This window comes from Barbus barbus, assembly GCF_936440315.1.
Source record: "Barbus barbus genome assembly, chromosome: 50".
In the NCBI taxonomy this organism is placed as follows: domain Eukaryota; kingdom Metazoa; phylum Chordata; class Actinopteri; order Cypriniformes; family Cyprinidae; genus Barbus; species Barbus barbus.
The window spans coordinates 5,272,983-5,288,099 of record NC_136728.1 but is presented as its reverse complement, the minus strand read 5'-3'; the positions used below and the strand labels follow the sequence as shown (position 1 = coordinate 5,288,099).

The 15,117-nt window shown below is 35.6% G+C and overlaps 1 protein-coding gene across 1 annotated transcript in view; it reads right to left on the bottom strand.

Moving 5' to 3' along the window:
* Positions 1–11,448, bottom strand: part of LOC306868396 (oxysterol-binding protein-related protein 5-like) — a 48,410-nt gene extending 36,962 nt beyond the window's left edge. Inside the window, exon 1 of the mRNA XM_079414521.1 lies at positions 11,046–11,448. The gene's annotated coding sequence lies outside the window, so the exon portion shown is untranslated. The remainder of the gene's footprint in view (positions 1–11,045) is intronic.
* Positions 11,449–15,117: the final 3,669 nt, after the last annotated feature.

The following is a 15,117-nucleotide window of genomic DNA, read 5'->3' as shown; positions in this document are numbered from 1 at the left end:
CATCAGGCAAGAAAAGGTTACAAAACCATCTCTAAAGAGTTTGGACTCCACAAATCCACAGTCAGACAGATTGGATACAAATGGAGGAAATTCAAGACCTTCCCGAGAAGTTGTCGACCAACAAAAATTACTCCATTGCAGAACATGTAATTGTCTGCAAGGTTGCAAAAGTTCCCAGTGTAACTTCACATTGGCTAATGTTAATGTTCATGAGCCCACCATCAGGAGACCACTAAGCAACCATGGTGTGCATGGAAGAGTTGCAAGAAGAAAGCCATTGTTCTCCAAAAGAAAAATTGCTTGCTAAAGATCATGTGGACAAGCCAGAGGACTATTGGAGAAAGGTTTAATGGATGGATGAAACCAAAATAAAACTTATTGGTTTAAATGAGAAGCTATTATGAGCTATTATGTGAATGGATGAGCTATTATGTGAAAATAACACACTGCATTTCAGCTAAATAATCGTATTCCATCTGTGAAACGTGGTGGTAGTATCATGGCTTGGGCCTGTTTTGCTACATCTAGTCCAGGACAACCTGCCATCATTGATGGAACAATGAATTCTGAATTATTCCAGCAAATCTTAAAGGAAAACATCAGGACATCTGTTTAAAAACAGAGTCTCAAGAGAATGTGGGAAAGCCAACAACCTCAAGCACTCAAGTCATATTCTACCAAAGAACGGTTAAAGAGGAACAAGGTTAATGTTTTGGAACGGCTGAGTCAAAGTCCAGACTTTAATCCTATTAAACCTAAGCAAGCAGTTCATAGGAGGAAACCCACCAACATCCCAGAGTTCAAGTGGTTCTGCACTAAGGAATGGGCTAAAACTCCTACATGTTATTGTGCTGAAGAAACTTTACCTCCAGTTACTGCAGTAAAAGGGTGTCACACCAGATACTGAATGCAAAGATTCACATACTTTTACAACGCATGTAACACTGGATCCTTTTTCTCAATAAGAAAATATTTTTCTCTCACTTCTTTAATTCGGTTCTCTTTGTCTACTTTCAGGACTTATATGAAAATCTGATGATGTTTTGGGTCATATTTATGCAGAAATATAGAAAATTAATTAAAGGGTTCACAAACTTTCAAGCAGCACTGTATATGTTTGTATATATATATATATATATATATATATATATATATATATGTCTATGTATATATATTCTTCGGCAATGAAAAAAACAATGAAGTACAATTGTTAGTTTATCTAAAGTAATTTTTGCTTATTAGTATGGTTGAACTGGATCATCAAAGGTCAGCAGCAAAGACATTGGTTAATAAAAGGCAGCGGCTATTTGCACTAAGTGTAAATAGCGATAGACGCTATTTACACCAAGTGCAAATAGCATATTTTTTTAGTGACAGATGCTATTTGCACTAAGTGTAAATAGCGATGGATTCTATTTACTATGTTAAAATAGCAAGATTTTGTGCTATTTATACTACTTATTGCAAATAGTGGCAATTATCTGCACCTCAGTATTGTAGTACATTATAAAACAGTACGCAATAATAACGTACTGAGTGTAAATTATAATTTTAATTCAAATGTATTAAATGGATGCCACCTTATTGGGACAATAAAGCCCTCCCTACACCTACCCTAACCCTACCCGATACTTTATTTTCAACTTTTTGATTATTTCCTTCATTTTTATTGAAAATAAATGCCTTTCTGATGCGATATGAGATTTGAAAAGGGAGAAAAAAATGTTTGGCAAAAGGTGGGCTCGAACTCGGGTCACTTGCGTCAAAAAGCATGCACCTTACCATCTATGCCACTGATGGGCTATTTGCGCTTAGTGTAAATAGACACTCCGTTACTACAATGGGATTAGATACATTTGTGTTGTTTAACATATTTAATTATTGCAGTTTGCGTCATATTCTGAGTTTGCATTTCACTGTTTTAATTTGTTTTGATGAATACTAAATCTGTTTTTTGCGAGTGGGATGAATTCATGCACATTCACTTAGATCTATAGTAACCGCATGCTCACACAGCGCACTGTCAGTCAATAAATGGGGAAAAATTGGGGGGAAGTCGTGGCCTAATGGTTAGAGAGTCGGACTCGTAATCGAAAGGTTCGAGTCCCCGGCCGGCAGGGATTGTAGGTGGGGGGAGTGAATGTACAGCGCTCTCTCCACCCTCAATACCACGACTGAGGTGCCCAATTGCTCCCCGGGCGCTGCAGCATGGCTGCCCACTGCTCCGGGTGTGTGTGTGTGTGTGTGTGTGTGTGTGTGTGTGTATTTGTTCACTACTCACTGCTGTGTGTGTGCACTTGGATGGGTTAAACGCAGAGCACCAATTTCGAGTATGGGTCACCATACTTGACAATACGTCACGACTTTTAAAAAGTAACTGGCGTTACTTTTTTGAAAAAGTAACTCAGATATTTTCTTGTAAATTAAAAAGTAATGCGTTACTTTACTAGTTACTTGAAAAAAGTAATATTATTACGTAACTCGAGTTACTTGTAATGCGTTACCCCCAACACTGGTCATAAGTGTAAATTTTGCTGCATAAATAATCTTTCCATTGATGTATGGTTTGTTGGGATAGGACAATATTTGGCCGAGATGCAACTATTTGCAAATCTGGAATCTGAGGGTGCAAAAAATCTAAATATTGAATAAAATAGTCTAAATGAAGTTCTCAGCTACGCATATTACTGATCAAAAATTTTGTTTTGATATATTTAAAGTAGAAAATTCACTAAACATCTTCATGGAACATGATCTTTACTTAATATTCTAATGATTTTTGGCATAAAAGAAAAATTGATAATTTTGACCCATACAGTGCATTTTTGGCTATTGCTACAAATATATCCCAGCGACTGGTATTGTGGTCCAGGGTTACATATACACTGTGTGTGTGTGTGTGTGTATATGTGTATATATATATATATATATATATATATATATATATATATATATATATATATATATATATATATATATATATATAGGTAAATATATAGGTAAATATACAGTGTTTGGCAATACTACTACTACTAATTATACTTTTATTATATTAAAACATTTATTAACTAATATATACACATATACATACACACACATATATACATATATATATAAATTAAAATTTTCATGCAAAATATTTTTCCATTGGATGATTTTGAGATTTTTCATATTCTGACTTTATGCATTTATTTAACAACTTATTTTTAATATTACATTTATATTATTATATTATATCATATTTTATATACATATTATATTATATTAATATATTTTGAATGCAATTATAGTTTGAATCCCATTATTTATGCTTACTTTAACTAAAAACATCAAACAGAGAGGATAATTTTCGCTGCTGTATTTAAAAAATGAGGATTACATTTATTTTTCATTAAAGTAATGAAAATTCATGGCAAATATGCTTAATTGTCAATCTTAATAGTCCAAAAAAAAATCGCTTTAATTTTCCCAAGCAAAATAAAATGTGGCTTTAAAAAAAACTGATCTGAAGAATATACAATGTAACATCAAGAACTTTTTAATCTCTAAAGAATTATGAAACAACTCAAGGACCCAACATAAACATAAATCTTTCGTTTTTGCACTTAAAAAAAATTTAAAATAATAAAATGTAATACAATAAAGTATCGATTTTACTCCAACAACTCAAAGCAGATGGAACAGAGACTTTGTAGACTGCAATTTAAACCAGGTTGCCCATTATAGCATTCAGTATTCTCTGCTGAAATGACGGTTTGTGGGAAAGCACAGCTGACCTCCCTCTGTACATCAACTCCCCACGGGACGTTACTATCCTTAGCCCCTACCCACCACACACCCGGGCTGCAGAGGTGCGCCCCTGGCGTGTTTGTTTGCACTTTGTGTTAGTTGCCAAGGTATACGTAAGCAGGGAGGGCAGCAGACCCTCTGGCACAGGGGTGTGTGAAACCCGTCCCTCGCCCGCTGTATGTGCGCAATGCCACATGAAATCACTGTATGGAGTACCGTTACTGTCAATGAGGAGGCTTTGATTATAAGCCCCTTTTCAAACCTTAAAGAGATGGTTCACCCAAAAATAAAAATCCTGTCATGTGCTCACCCTCAAGTTGTTCCAAACCTGTGTGAGTTTCAAAAGACGGTGTTTTGAAGAATGTTGGTAACCAAAGAGTTTTATTTATTTCTATATTATGGAAGTCAATGGCTACCGCCAACTGTTTGATTACCAGCATTTTTCAAAAATCATCTTTTTTGTTCAACAGAAGAAATAAACTCATACAGGTTTGGAACAACATGAAAGTGAGTAAATAATGACAGAATATACTTTTTCAGACAATCTATTTCCTTATCTGATAGTTTTTAATTGTATTTCTTAACATTAGCGCTGTTGCTAACTTGTGTGCAGGCTCTTTGAATATTAGCTGGCCAGAACTTGGCACAACTGGCTGGATTTCTTCCTCCTCATAATTCACCTCTTGTATGTTTATATTTTCTTTCTTCCCTTAGCTTTCTTCCGACATGAGAAGGAAAGAACAGACTTGTTTACCCTTCATGAAGCAGAGTCAGGCGTTAAGTACAGACTTGATCTGAGTGTTTATGTACCTTAGAATATCTAGTGGGGCCAATTACAGCTCAGGGCGGCTCAATCTCTGAGGAAGCGTTCCCTGCCACAGCACGAAGATCTCTATTTCCAGATGGCATAACATGAAGGGAACACTGTGATCTGTTTAGTTTCTTCGAATCGGTGACCAATTTTGGATCACGCTTATGCTCAATTTAACTTGCTAAATAAGAGTCATGGAAAACTTTACAACTAGATTGTAGGGGCGGAATCTATGGGCCAGACTAAACAGGGCAAATTAGCGTTAGGGTGCAATTCCTTAAAAGCACCGATGGGAGGGGAAAATTCTGCAGGTGATTTACCGACAAGGTGCACATTACCAGTGAATTGACGAGCGCAAATCTTAGTAAATCGCATTGCATGATTCATTTAAATTCTCTCCTCCAATAAATGTATCGATCGAAAGGGAAGCTCCTACAAATGCATATTCAATAAGTTGAGTTGCAAAAATAACTGTGTCCACACCTTTTCATTGCTAATTTCCTACTGAGTGTCTTTAGTAAATCCTGACAGTAGTTTTTAATGTCAAATGAGAGTTTATACTGGTGCAAGCTGATGGTAAATCTGTCCCAAAGTCTAAAACAGATTAACATTAATATATGAAACATACAGTTAACATATGAAACGTTTTACTGGCGCAAAATATTTCACTTATTGAACAGGTTCTAGCGACGGAAATCATTATAACTAGCTTGTATTGACAGAATCAGAACTTAAAACAGCTATAGCTAGCATAAAGCACTAGCATGAGGAAAATATGCAATGGAGCGCACACGTTAACTGCTAATCTGTAACCCTAGCTGATTAACAGCACTCATTGGGTCTAATTATTTCACAATATTAAATATTTGTAACTATTTTTACACACCAAGCTAGCCAGCATAAAATGCTGAGCGATTTAATTCAGAAATTTCACTAATAGGTTTTAGTCATGGAAATATTGCAAAAATAAGTGCAGACAGATTTTTAAAACAGCTAGCTAACATAAAGCAGTAGCATAAATATGCTGTGAGCATACATTTTACTATAATTTACAATTTAAAACAGCAAGGTAGCATAACATACTAGCATAAAACATTTGTGTTTACATATATGTTGTGGACATAAGTGACACATGCTACACACGCTACAAAACATTTAGCCGTAGCACATGGGTCTAGTTTAACAGTCTCATTAGCTAAATTAGCTTTTAGTAAGTGTAATTTTGTGACCAGGTACATGCAGATAGGTTACAGAACCTACAACAGCTAGCTAGCATAAAACACTAGCATGAAACATTTGTTTATCTTAGTAAAATATGTTTTGGACATTAATGGACTAGCAGTTAGCACAAGTTGCAGTTTACAGCAGTAAGAGATTAAATCCATCCTTTTTTCTATTTTCGGTTCCCTTTTCCAGTTCTACCTGTCACTTCCAGTTCTCTTTTCACTATGTCTTAAACGTCCTATATATTTTTTCCCATCTACGTTTTGGACATTAATGTAATGGACTAGCAGTTAGCAAAAGCTGCAGTGTTTACAGCAGTAATTAAATCCATCCTTTTTTCTGTTTTCGGTTCCCTTTTCCAGTTCTACCTGTCATTTCCCATTCTCTTTCTACTATGTCTCAAATGTCCTATATATTTTTTACCCGTCTTTCTCTGCACTTTGCCGTGTCATTCTGTAACAATCCCACCCTGAGTGTGTGCAGAATAGCATGCACTCCTTTAACAGTCACACTGCAGCCTCAGAGGAGGAGAAAGTAGGGCAGGATGTCTTCTATGCTCCAATCAAGGCTAGGAGAACTTGAACAGCAGCCTGGTGCATCTGATGCCATATAGACTTGATGTGGGAAGGAGGAGAAATCTAGAAGCTTCCACTGTAAATTACAGACTGTGTCAATCATGGCTTTCTAAATCAGGTAAAATGGATAAGTCAAGTGGTTTAGAAAATATACAGAAACCATTTATTCACAAACTTGTGGATTTTACCACATTTATTTCTTATGAAAATTAAGCATTTTACCACAAATAAAACCAAAACTAAACCATGCAACCACAATTTAACTATTGGTTTGCTACACTAACTCCATTTAACTGTGGTTTTTGTAGTAAAACTGTGGAATACAAATGGTAATCCATACACCAAAAAGCCATGGTAACTATACTTTTGCAATAATAAAACCATGGTTAATTTTCAGAAGGTATGTCCCAGAGTTTGGCTGTTAGCACATTCTGGTAAATGCCAAAACTACAGTGTTTTAGGCTCAAAAAGTATCTTTTTCCATTGAAAAAAAATTCTGTAGTCACATGAGCAAAGATGGCAGATTTAAATCTTGTACTTCTGGGGCTACAAAAAACGGTACATCTAAAATCAAATCATGAAATGAAGAGGAAGAAAAACAGGCAAGTTTAGTTGTGTGAGCGCACATACGCTTAGCTGCGCAAATATGCCATGAGCTACTTTACTCAATGAAAAACAAATACAGCATGACTGATATTAAACTCCTAAAGCCAAAGATTAGCACACTTTTAAAGCTCACGACATAGATCTGTTTATTACATTACATTTATGTGCAAAATCATAAATGTATAAAACATGCCCCAGGACAGAAGAAAACAGCTGCAGCACTTTCTTTTTAAACATATCATGCTGGTATTGAGTTGATACTTTTTTCTGCAGGGAAGCTGCAAAACTGTGTAATTTTTGCGGGTTTAGGATGAGATGAATGAAGGATGACAGAGGCAGAAAATTATTATGTTTGAATTCCAGGGTGGGAGAGAAGTCGTGTTCACATCTGCCCACTCACAGTACTGTAGCACAGTAAGGTGATCTCCCAAACTTCATCCAGTCTAGAGTAATGCAATATTACTGCACAATCAATACGAACATAAATATGAACAGACTATATCTTGCGATCATACGGTTGGATGCTAACCAGCAGACGACTATATAGCCTAAGTATCAGTATAGTGTACTTTGCGTGGCCTGTAAATATTGAATAACTGATATACTGTGTGAACTATTTGTATAAGTGACTGATATATTTAAACTCATCCTCCATATTCCCAGGCAATACTCTTTGTATTGCAGACAAAGCAGACAGATAGGTCTAAACATATTGGATTAGGTGTAAAGGTATTAACCAGGATGCTTTTAATGAAATAAGGCGGGCGGTTCCACAACAAATATCTTCACAGATCTTCAGACGCCGCTTAGATGTTGCCAAACACTGGAAGAGGGAACTTAAGGACATTCTACGCTCCAAAATCAACACCAGACCAAACAAAGCTGAAACATGTTATTAGCCTTTAGAATTAGCATTATCCAAACATTTAAAACTTTGAAGAAACCAGAAATGGAGATTTGAGTATCAGTTTTAAGGTATTGCTTAAAACTTGGGCTAAAATAGGCATTTAAAATGTACAGTCTTTGGAAAACCGATCAAAATATTGATGACTCATCCTGCACTCCATATTTTCGCCCTATAAAATGCTGTCTAGAATGAATTTGAAACCTCACACCACCTGACATTGAGTAGAAGTAGCAAATTATGGTCCACTACAGTACCTAAAGGATATTTGCTATTGGCTAAAACATCCCAGCCTATAATACAAGATACACATACATACAATGTATCTGTGATGATCTCGGTCAATGAATGTGTTTGAATACACAATCTTAAACCTAGGAGAAAAAGTTCTAGTCATGTAGCGCCAGTCTAGAAAGCCAACTTTCATTAAAACCCCATCTTGTCAGCTGTGAATTATCCCGTTAAGGGTTTACATGCAAATTAATAACCTGACAATGCAAAGGTTTTTTGTGCTTGATGTCAAAATGTTATAACAGACCTTTCATGACCTGAGCAATAAACGGCATTCAGTTTTACACAACCCTGCAAGCTGTTGGCTTATTAAGCATAACCAGACTTAGCCTGTGCATGTAAATGCACTCATTATTAGCCATTTTCTTTCAATTTTTGCCATTGGTCAATAATGGAAGATGAAATTACGAGGTCTAAAATGTTCAAAAACAGTGTAGGCTAGACTACACTACACCAGGCTGCAAAAACAGTTTTTATAGCTTTATAAAGTGTTTTTAAATGTACAAATTAATAACATTGGCCATCTCTTATCGTTATCAGCCAGAATTTCTACATAAATGAATCCCTAAGTGCAACAGCAATGGTTTATAAAAAGAGTTAACATTTTTTTTTAAATGAAATAAAAATAAATAAATCAAGCCCACTCACATGTAAATGTATTGCTAGAAACAACCTGGCCATATTTCAAGCTTTCAAGCATGAGCCAAGTATGAGTAATCAGCAGTTCCTATTGGACCGTGGTACTTGTGGATGAGAGGCTAAATATGAAGAGTTTGGCATTACTGGAATGTAGCAGCTCCAAGCAAATTAACACAGAGCTCTGCTGAAAATGTTGCCTTAATGCTAAAACAAAAGCGACAATCTTGTTACCTTGAAGTCAGTCTGAAACAGCATTCCAAAGCAGTTTGATCTTCACGATATGATATATTTCCAAAGGAAACTATGCATTCAATGACAAAACAATGTACGGTTGTACATTTTATTTATTATTTTGATTTTTTTAGTTAATCCAGCAAGAATTTAAGTGCTAGTGGAGCACACTATCCAACTGCCATTGGTCGAAAAAGCAAATAGCCCCGCCCCAAACTGACACTATTGGCTGAGCCAAAGTTGCACACCAAAAAAACAAAGACATGTTTTGATAGTAGCTACCACAAAGCCACAGTGTTTACTCTTTTCATGGGACTCGACTAACAAATGGCTTATTTAGGCTTTCGTTAAGTTTTTCTTTCTTTAAAACCCAACAACAGCTCTGTAGCATTAGATATCAGAAACCGTGGTAAAGAGCTCAGCTGCACAGACAGGAAGTGCCGACTGACCAGCCAACGACCCCTTAAAAAAAGAATTCAGCTGTCTGGAGTTCTCACAAAGAGCTATCAGCGAGAACACCGACACAGTTGGAACAGGAGGGTACGAATAAATTAAGGAACAAACACTGGGCTGTTACGGCAGCTTGATTCTTGCTTTGCTCTTCCCAACATGTCACTGGAGACTTCTGTCTGAGCTATCTGATACTGAATGTGAACTAGCGGTCGACCGTTTTAATGAGCAGGGTTGAACTATCGTTGCATATCTCATAATATATTTCTCTTTTTTCTAATGAAAGAGAAACACACAAGCAGATACACATTAGGTCGACACTACTGCTGGTGGGAATGCAATGACTTTGGCTAATGTCAGCAGGGTCATGACATAAGAAACAAAGAGTTATGCTATTCTCAGCATCTGATATAGAAACTGAGATAACATTAAAGCAATAGTTCACCCATAAAATAACATTTGATGAGAATTTGCTTACCCCTTTAGGGCATCAAAGATTTAGATGAGTTTGTTTCTTTATTAAATCTGATTTGGAGATTTTTGATTCATATAGCTGGATTCATATGGATTCATATAGCTGGAAGCAACAACAGTTTACGGTAAAAAAAAAAAAAAGCTTTTCGCTTCACAGGATGTTGGACTTAGTGCATTATTGTGATGTTTTTATCAGCTGTTTGGACAGCACCATTCTGACGGCACCCATTCACTGCAAAGGATGAGCAAGAGATGTAATGCTAAATTTCTCCAAATCTGTTCTGATGAAGAAACGAACTCATCGGGTGAGCACATTTTTAGCAAATTTTCATTTTTTTGGCAAACTATTCCTTTAATATAGGCTACTGTAAATAATAAAATGATAACATTTATTATGCATATATTATTATTAAAACCTTGGATGCTGATTGGTCAATAAAGCATGGCTAAATTAACAGTGAAGGCCTTTCATACTTTATTGCTTAATTCATTTAAAAAATACATAAACTATATTATATAGGCCTATGTATTATTTATTGCACATTACATGAAATTATATATCTTGTAAAGTGAACTAAGCTGGAGAAGGACACTATGCCAATTGGAATAATATTACTGTTACCTTGATATTAAAATACACTTGTTTTTAATATTTAAGTTATTACATTAAATATTGCTAGAAAATAATAGTATTAACGCATCAGTGTTTAATGTAATACAACGCATTATTTGCAAGTCTTTGAATGTATGATTCAATAATATCTAAATAAGGGAGGAGGCGGACAGTAGGCGACTTCATATAAAAGTGGGTGACATCTACTGCAGATATGAAAATATAACGGAACAATGCAGCACGTTTTAAAGGATTCGTGCTGGTTTGGGATGGATGGATGCCGGAGGAAATTCAATAATCACATTCACATCCAAATGCAAATAATCAATGCTGCTCGTTGTTGTTGTTATTTGCAGCCCATCATTCCATCCCGATTCAAAGCACACAGCAGCTGTAATACAGTTATATCATCATATTTCTATCGCTGATTTGTCTTACCTCTGTTCCAGACGCAACTTCAGCCCTCGAAGACCGAAACGTGGCAGGAGGAGCTCTAGACGTATCCGAACGACTTCATGTCAGATCTAGAACGGCTCTGTTTGGGTTTGATAGGGTTCAGATCACACCTCAGGAACCGTCAATCATCTACTAAATGGCATGGAACTGTGCGACGCTCCCGTTCGTCCCGAAACAAAGTAACGCTCGCGCCGTACGCCGTCTCAAAATGTGGAAAGGCCGCTCGAAACGCCGTTTTCCAAACGCGATACAGTTGGAAGTTGGAAGTTAACCGCGCACACCTGCATCCTCAAGAGATGGAAGATGATGGAAAGATAAAACAGCGGTCCATAGCATGCCATAACCGCTGGCGTACAGCTGCGTATTCTGGAGCGCGCACGGCAGGAAATGCCTTTGGAGGAAAGGAGGCGCTTAACCAGTCAGAGTGGAAACGCGTGCGCTGGATTTAACCCTCATGAAGCCTGACGTCATGCTGGACAGCAGAACTTTTAGTCTTCGTGCTCTGATTCACCGAAGTCCTTAAGATTTGATATCTTGAGAATATTCAGCTCTGTCCATACAACTGTTCTATTGCGGTTCATACAGTATATCAAACATTTCATCAATGCTCTTTCATCCATATACAATGTAACAGAATGAAACAATGGGGCATGGAAATACACTAAATAATATTAACTTTGTTTTACTGAACAATAAGGATTGCATGTTAAATGAAAGGATTATGTTTGTTTCATGACATTCATAAATTACTGCATATTTCCTTGGACATGCAGCCAACATAATTCTAAATGAATATTCTATTGTCTTTATTATTTTTAGACAAAGCCTTGCAGTTGTAAGCAGCTTTGTGGCCAGTGTCCCAACAATATTCATTAAGTGTCACTGAATTGTATTCACTGTAAAAAAGTGATGCTGACTTAACTTAAAAAAAAATTGAGGAAACCCGTTGCCTTAAAATGATTAAGTAAATAATAATAAATAAAAAAAAATAATTAAGTGACAATTGACAATTCACTTAACTTATACTTTTTTATTGTTTTTTTTTTAAGTCAACTTATCACTTTTTACAGTGATAAGAAGCCTATTTATGAAATATTGTGTGTCATCAAGCAGCACGCAGACTCAACCAGAATAAAACAAGAAAAGTTTCACAAAAGTCAAATATTTCATTATGTTTGGGGCAAATATCTGCATTCATTGAATGCCGAATTTGGAGGCTGTAGCTAACTGCTGTAATCACTGTAAAAAAAAAAAAAAAATAATAATAATAAAAAATAAAAAAATTGTTGTTTCAGCTTAAAATAATTTGTTACCCCGCTGACTTAAAATTTTTAGCTTAGCCAAATAAAATATTCCAGTTGTCCCTTAAATTAAAAATTAAAAAAAAAAAATTTGTTTGTTTTTATAGAGTTAGTTATACAGATTCGCTAATTCAAGTATACGTCAAAAAGTGGAGAATCCCAAAGAATTTCCAGAATCTGATAGTTTATGAAAATATGATTTATTTTGGATGTTTTGTTTGTTTTTGTGTTCGTTATACAAATTTGTTAATTGTTTCAGAGCACATAAAATGCAAATCCCAAATTCCACAGTTATGTGTTTGTTTGTTTGTGTTAGTGATATATGGATTGTTTCAGAATACATAAAAAATAAACAAACCACCAAATATGTGAATCCCCAAGAATGGACAAAATTTCCACAATCTAATAAAGGGTTATGAAGACAGTTGATTAGTTTATTTATTTGTTTCGCTTGTGTTAGTTATACAGATTTGTAAATTGTTTCAGAGTACATAAAAAAGTGAATGCCAAAGAAAGACACAATTTCCATAATCTGATAATGGGTTATGAAAACACTTCCGTCCTTTATTTGTTTGTTTGCTTGCTTGCTTGTTTAAGGTTGTTTTCAACTGTGGAACTAAATCAGTAGTTGAGTTATCAGCATTAATCATCACTCATTTTCATTTGAACTCAAAGGTATCAATATTTTTAGAATAGGAAAAGTCAGCAGGAAACGGCTGGGCCGGTTTTCCTGAAGTGACTATAAAACTCAGTTTGAAATATGCCTGCTTGATATTTCTGATTACCCCTATGAGGTGTAAAGACTGGAAAAGTGCTTTGATGCCCTCTAGTGAAACAAGAAGACATTTTTCATATGACCACAACTATGTTCATGTCCTGCATTTGAAACAAAAACAAAAGCACCAATATTTTAATATTAATTTAGGAGCTAAAAAGAAACAAGTGATATGTGGATGCTTGCCATTAATATCAATGGGAACATATTTTTGAATAAAAATGTCAAAAGGTTTACAAGTGTTGATCAAAGAAAAGCATTAACAGTAAAAATGGAACGAATAGTGCTTTATAAAATATATTTAAGTAATATCAAGTAAGAGTGCAGATAGTCAAAGCTGTGCTAATATTCAGTGCAACATTAAGTATATAAATTACAAATCCTAAACAAATATGAATTGCCAGCAAAGAATGTTGAAAATTATCAACTGTATCTTTTAAATAACATGTTAAGTGATAAATGTTTATAAAATACAGGGGTTACAGTGATGTCATATTATAACCTTTGGAAAAGTAAAGTAAAATAAAATAAATACAAATGAAAGAAGAAAAGAAAATCTGTTGATTGACATGCAATTACATGTTAAATGTGAATTATTTTAAAATAAAGTTATAAAATGTGCTTTATTTAATCTTAAATCTGTTTGATCATTTGACAAGGGCTATTGTTTTAGATATGTTGTATTCTCATAGGTCTGGTGTGCTGCTGTGTTCTGGTAAATTAAGCCCATGTTGGTTCCAGTCCTTGATTGAATGATCTCATACACACACTGGTGGAGGTACGAATATTGCGCCTGTTGTAGAAAACAGCAAGAAAAAATAACAAACGTCTTCTTATTATAGTTGGCAGCTTTTTTTTGTTGAAGTACTACAACAAATGTCAGTACTTCTATGCTAATGTCAAGTAATATTCTGGGTTCTGTAAAAGTTAAGCTCAATTGACCATTCACAAAGAGCTTGATTGACAGGCGATCTGACCAATCAGAACACGAATATTATGTGCTGCTGCTGCTATCCACCATCTTGACCGACAGCTACAGGGACGCTCCATTTCAATCGGGAGCAGTTAAATAATTGTAATGACACCACAAAATAGAGGATGTTCGCTTGCAACAAGCCTCAAATCATAGTCACTTACCTCAGTCTGCACCATGAAAGGCCTGTGCATTTGCATATCAGTAACAATTCCGTACACATCCACCATACTGTCTCTTTCAATCTGGAAGATCAGGTGATCAATGGCAATGAAGACCCCTGTTGCCACACCAGAACTGAAGAAAAAAAAAATAATTTCAAGGGACTCTTATTTTGAAGTAATCCCAGACTCTTATTTCATATTTTTATTTCATGTGTTCATTTCTGTTACAAGTCATTTCTCACCTGTTGTCAGTCTTAAGTTCATTTAGGACACTGTGTTTAACGTGTTTAATTCTGTCTGTGTCTGGTTTCATTACAGTATAGTAAAAACAAAAACTGGATAAAAATGTTGCGCAACTTACTTTCTTCAACCAAGGTGATTGTTCCCTCAATGACCAAATTTGGGAGTTTTTACATCTGACAAACTCAGTGCATTTTTAGGACAATTCCCTCCTTTAATTTATTCAAACAAGCTAAAAAAAAAGCCTCTAAAGTTAACGCTGTTCATGGATGGTTCTCAAGTATCCAAACAGGTGTTCAAACTCACCTAATTCTCCAGTTTTGCCAGTTCGCCCAGAACCAATGACTCTGCCAGGGTATTCTATTCTGACCATGGTATTCTTATAATTTACCTTATTAAAGGACTTCATATTCTCGGACTCCACCTTGTCACTCCAATTGCCCTGGCTCTGTCACGAATCTGGTCCATGCTCTCCCTGTCAACCACCACTAGAGGTCACCCGTTCACCACAGTGACTTTTACACTCACAGCACATTGGACTCCATTTCCCACAATCCATTGCACAGATCACAGCTGTCACCATTCACACATCACACACACC